This window comes from Humulus lupulus, chromosome 1 (assembly GCF_963169125.1).
Source record: "Humulus lupulus chromosome 1, drHumLupu1.1, whole genome shotgun sequence".
Lineage (NCBI taxonomy): Eukaryota > Viridiplantae > Streptophyta > Magnoliopsida > Rosales > Cannabaceae > Humulus > Humulus lupulus.
Window position 1 is genome coordinate 175,780,398 of NC_084793.1, and position 6,063 is coordinate 175,786,460.

General features: G+C 36.3%; 1 non-coding gene across 1 annotated transcript; it reads right to left on the reverse strand.

Moving 5' to 3' along the window:
* Nucleotides 1–5,279: 5,279 nt before the first annotated feature.
* Nucleotides 5,280–5,385, reverse strand: LOC133813175 (small nucleolar RNA R71). Its single transcript, XR_009884213.1, has one exon. It is a non-coding gene; the product is annotated as a small nucleolar RNA R71 (small nucleolar RNA).
* Nucleotides 5,386–6,063: the final 678 nt, after the last annotated feature.

Here is a 6,063-nt window from a genome sequence, read left to right on the forward strand (position 1 = left end):
ATACAGATTCTAGAAGACATGCTTAGAGCGTGCGTGTTGGATTTCGATGAATCATGGAGAAAATACCTTCCATTGATAGAGTTCTCGTATAATAATAGCTATCAGTTGATTATTGGAGTAGCACAATACGAGATGCTCTACGGGAGGAAATGTAGATCATCAATTCATTGGGATGAGATGGACAAAAGTAAGTATTTAGGTACAGAGGCAGTACGAGAAGAAAATGAAGTTTTTGCCAAGATAAGATCTCGCATGATCGCCTCACAAGATCGACAAAAGAGCTATGATGATCCTAAGCGTAAGCTCGTTGAGTTCCAAGTGGGAAATCATGTATTCCTCCATGTTTCGCCTATGAAAGGACTTGAGAGATTTGGCAAGAAAGGAAAGTTAAGTCCTAGATTTGTTGGACCATTCGAGATTTTAGAGAGAATTGGGGAGGTGGCTTATAGGATAGCCATGCCTACAGCTTTGCCAGTAGTGTACAACGTTTTTCGTGTGTCCATGTTATGTAAGTATGTTTCAAACCCGTCTCCATTCTTAGTTATGAGGCATTGGATATGCAACTAGACCTATCATATGAAGAAAAGCCAATAAAGATTCTCAATAAGAAGAAAAAAGCATTACGGAATAAGACGATCAGGTTAGTCAAGGTCCTTTGGAAAAAGGACTCTTCCGAAGATGCAACGTGGGAGTTGGAATAAGATACAATGGAACAATACCCAGAGTTGTTCTGGTAAATTTCGAGGACGAAATTTATTTTAGGGGGGATAGTTGTAATATTTGCTTCTACTTGTAAGGGAATTTTGGTAATCTGGCTTGGTTCAAGATATTATGGTAAATTGTACAATATTATGTGTTTAATTATATGAACTATGATATGCATGAGTTATGATGTATGCTTATTTTATGTGTTCCGTCAGGTAATCTACACACATATTTTCTTCAAGTATTAGGGTCCAAAGTGTGATGGAAGTTGATTTATGGGGGGTCAAAGTAGAATTATGGATTTTATGATAGAAAGTGTAATTATGAGATGTTAAAAATATTAATTTTGGATGGAAATTACAATAAGGGTCTTAAGTAATTATTAAGGAAAAATTTAGAGAATGGGGACAGTAATGTAATATGGTTTTATACGATTAAAATCAGATTAAATAATTAAATAATAAAGAGAATAGCTTTAGATGTTGCAGGAAAGTTTCAGCATCTTGGATTAGCGATATACGAAAAGAAGATAGACCAAGACCAATCCTCTCATTCTTGATCTGACTCTTGAAGCCTAAGGTTTCGGAGGAGACCATCAATCTGAGTTATAGAAGGGCTAGGAGATCTCATAGACAACAAGGATCTAAGTTTTTGTGGCTAGAGTTTAGTCTGTAACTATTAAACCTTACTGTTTTAAGTTTTTGTCAGATCTAGGTTTTGAATTTTTGAGACTGTTTTTATTTTTTTTGGGATTATGAATGTTTACTATAGGTTTAGGATTGATAATATATGGGTTCCAATGGTTAGAAACATGTTAAGATAGCTGATTTGAGGATTTGGGGACGAAATTTTATGATTTGGTTCGATTCTTAGGTTTAGAAATCGCAACTGCGATTTCTAAAATTAGAGACCTAGCACGACTGCGCTACCTGGCTGAATAGCCCTAGCGCTCTGCTAGCGTGACCACGCCTATACACTGGCGTGACTACGCTAGTTGCCTAGAAACATGTATTTTGGGATTTTATGTACCCTTTAGATATAATTTTTTAATTTTGGAGCTTAATGTAGTAGAGTTTAAAGACTTTATGAAGGGTATTGTGGGGATGACTTAGCTTTAAAAAGAATATGAGTGTCTCTCAATATGGTTTGGTTTGGTCGGAGGTTTTAAACTTTGATGTTATGTGTCATGTTTAGGCTTGCTAAGGATACTTGAAGAGACGTGTTAGGGTGTGTGGATCACTGTTGTTTTTGATGTAAGAAGAGTGGACACCTGCACATAGAATGTACGCTTGACATACTTTATGGTAGATTTTTTATTTTATATGATGTGTCTATGTTAATGTATGAATATGCAAGTGAATGATTATGTTTAATAAGCTTACATGTAATTGTGGTTATGTGTTTTGTATGTGTATACGATAATTGTCTGGCATGCTCACGTTTTAAAATGTCTACGTTACGAAACTACATGCTTATGATATGTTGAAATTACATGCTTACGTTATACGAGACTTGTCCAATTCACTTTGGGCTATGATATTTCATGATTTATGCTATATTTATCTTTGTTGCCATTGATTTGAACTCCTGATTAAGATAATGGGGTTGTGTCCTACACAACTCTTCTTGCTGGGGTTTGGGTCATGGGTACTCTGTGGTGCAAGTAAAGGCAAAGGTGTGGTTACTACACAATAAGTTGGAGAGCTTTGGCGGATTAATGTCAGGGGATTAATGACCATAAGGGATTGGGCCTACTAAGAGGGAAATTTATTAATTTATTTTTTTGAATGATGTTCTAGTTTTTACATTTTGAATTTAAGTCTCCTGTTTTATTTTATTTATGATAACTATGATGAACGTGTTTTAGGCTCGATTATGGTCTAGCTTTTAAGAAGTTTCATTAATTTAGGGCTATTTTATCGCAGATTTATGCTTGTTTGTTCATGTTTAAGGATTTTGATGTTAAGATGGTGAAAATAGATGAATGAAGGAAAAGAGAGAGAAAATGGAGCAATTTTGGAGAAAATCAAGTCGTTTTGGAAGCAAGGAGTCCGAGTTTGGCCACTGTGATTAGCGCCCCATAATAGTGCTACAACACTACATGGTTGCTTTGAGGGTTGTTGTTTCTGTGAATAGCTCTACAACGCTAGTTCGCGAATTTTTGATGGAATTGGGGTCTGTTATCAGCGCTACAACGCCCAAAACCTAGCGCTACAGCCATATCGACGCGATTTTGAATTTTTAAGTCATTTTTAGAAGGAAAAAATGGTCTTTTCACTTGGGATCATTGAAAAACTATTTAAGTGACATTATTCTGTGAATTTGGAGAGGCTGATGAGTTTTGAAAACCCTAGATTAAGAAAAAACGGCTGGTTTATTGTTTCTAGATTTCTTCTACTGGTTTATTGTTTTCTATATTTCTTCTTCATCTTAATTCTTTAGGTTATTTTATATGAACAATTATTTGAATGTTATTGTTATTATGTCTGATATGAACTAAATCCTCTATCCAGGGATTGATGTAGTCCCTTGGATTTCTATTTAATGTTATTATGATGTTCTATTGATTCATCTTCTTTATTCTAATCTATATAATGTTTGCTTGATGCTAGTAAATTTCTTATCAATATTTGCTTGATTTATGATTTTGATTCAAAATTTGAAAGATGCTAATTGAATATTCTATCGTTATATAGACATAGGTTACATATTGGACGAAAGTATCTGTATGGCTTGTGTAGCAATTAGGTTTCTATGCTTAATATCTGCTATGTGTTTAAGTTTATCACAGAAATGTAGAAAACATGCATATAGGTTGAGATCTTATATCTTGAAAAATAATAGGAATCAATTTTTTTAACTTACTATTAGAATAGGAAGAAAGAAATTTAGAACTGATTAGTAAAATTAATAGAATGAAAAGTTGATGAAGTTAATACCCTAGGTCTTTTTATTATTGATTTTTATCCTTTGATTAATTTTTTTGTTTTCAGTTATTGAAATTGTGTTTGTATTTAGATTTATCCATCTTAATTTTACTTGCCAAATAGAAAGTAAAGAGGAATTATTGGTAATTGGGTTTGTACGCCCTGATTTTCCCACGGGCTGTTAGTGAGCTAAGATACGGCCTAATCATGTCTACCACGTGGACATCCTCAAGACCGGAGCTGCCATCGAAAGATCCTACCTCCTTAGCTCGAGGTAACCTAAGGGTTCGCCAAGATTAGACTGAGTCTGGACTCTGAAGGCCACAAGTCGAGGGAAGCATCCAGCTCGTGGTACGAGCTAGAGTTGCAGGCTGTGACCTTTTCTAAAGTCAACCACGCAAGGTAAACGTGCATATATCAGACATCACGTGTCTAATATATCCCTGACTTCTCGGACACGTAGCATGAACGTGCGCATTCAGACGCCCACGACTGGGTTGGGCCGTGCGGCCCATTATCCCCCTTACCTATTGATTAGACCACACTTCATGTGTCAGGTTTTAGGAATTAATCATGAATGTCACAGAGTTGACATGATAGGTAAGAAGGTCACGGGATGACCTTCTTACCAACTCCCAGGTGCCCTCTCCTATAAATATGGAGACCCTGGGAGTTGCAAAGGGTTGGATTCGATTGTGTAAGAAATACCTTGTGAAAGAATACCAAGCATATAGCAATAATATTGACTGGTGGAGTAGAAGGATTTTAACCTTTGAACCACCTAAAAACGTAATTGTGTCACCAGCCCATTTTCAAAAGAGCATTCATCTATTTCGGTTCAACATAAGCACTAATCCCTTCCTCTTATTTTCTTAATTACCTGTTGGTGAAGAACCGCGTCAACAGGGTTATAGTCTCTGTGGGAGCAATTATTATTTACTATCTATATTACTTGAATCGATTGCGTATACTTACGTATCATAATTTGTCGATCAAGTTTTTGGCGCCATTGCCGGGGACTTAATATCCAATATCAAAATTAATTGTTTTTTTTGTTGTTCTACTTTGGTTTTTACTTTAAGTACTCATTCGAATTGTGTCTACAGTGTGTTTCATGAATTATTGGTATATGCGAGGAAGTAGACAAAATTGAGAGAACGTGCAGACAAAACTGAAAGATAAAGAAAAGGTTGGATTTTTCCATGGCTGAGAACGCAAATAACAATGTCAACAACAATGCAAATTTGGGTAATGCAGGTAATGTAGTAGCTGAGGCTGACCCGCCATTGAGAAATTATGTAATCCCTACTGTTACGGGGATACATTCAAGTATTCGTCTTCCTACTGTAGAGGCGAATAATTTTGAGATAAAACCCTCGATCATTCAGATGGTACAGAATTGTGTACAATTTGGGAGATTACCAAACAAGGATCCAAACCTCCACATTACCAACTTTTTAGAGATGTGTGCAACATTCAAAATGAATAGGGTGAGTAACAACGCTGTCAAATTAAGATTATTCATGTTTTCATTAAGAGATAGAGCTAAGAGTTGGTTGAATTCATTACAAGCTAACTCTGTAGTTACTTGGGAAGACTTGGCTCATAAATTCTTTGGTAAATATTTTCCTCTTGTGAAGTAAGCCCAATATAGAGGAGAAATTAATAACTTTCATCAGTTGGATGGGGAGTCTTTATATGATGTGTGGGAAGATTTTAAAGAGTTTCAAAGGAAGTGCCCACATTATGGAATAGAGAAGTAGTTGTTGGTGCATACATTTTATAATGGTTTGGGGGAAATACAAGGACAATTATTGATGCAACATTGGGAGGAGCGTTTATGAGAAAAAGCGCTAATGAAGCTTATGAATTACTGGAAGAGATGGCCATGAATAACTACAATTGGCCCACTAAATGTGAGAATAAGAAGGTGGCAGGAGTCTTAGAGGTTGATCCTATTGCTTTATTGATCGCTCAAGTGGCATCTCTAACCAAGCAATTGTAGCAGAATAACCTTGCTGCCCAAGCAATGCATGAACATAATGTAATGAGTTGTGAGATTTGTGGGGGTCTGCATTCTTATGAGCAATGCCCGAGCACTACTAGTTGCTCAACAAACGTGAACAGTATGCCTTTGGAATAGGCACAGACTAATTGTAACTTTCCAAGACCTGCACCCAACACTTACTCAAATACATATACTCCTACATGGAAGAATCACCCCAACCTTCCTTGGAAAAATAACCAGGGTTTACAACCACAGTATCCACCTCATTAACCACGTCATCAACCGACTTATGGCTACACTCTAGACCTTATTATGATCCAAACCCACGCCAATCTCATCCACCACCACATCCTCCAATGAACTCACTAACAACTTAGCCAAACCAATTAAATCAATTCATGACAGAGACAAGGTCTTCAATCA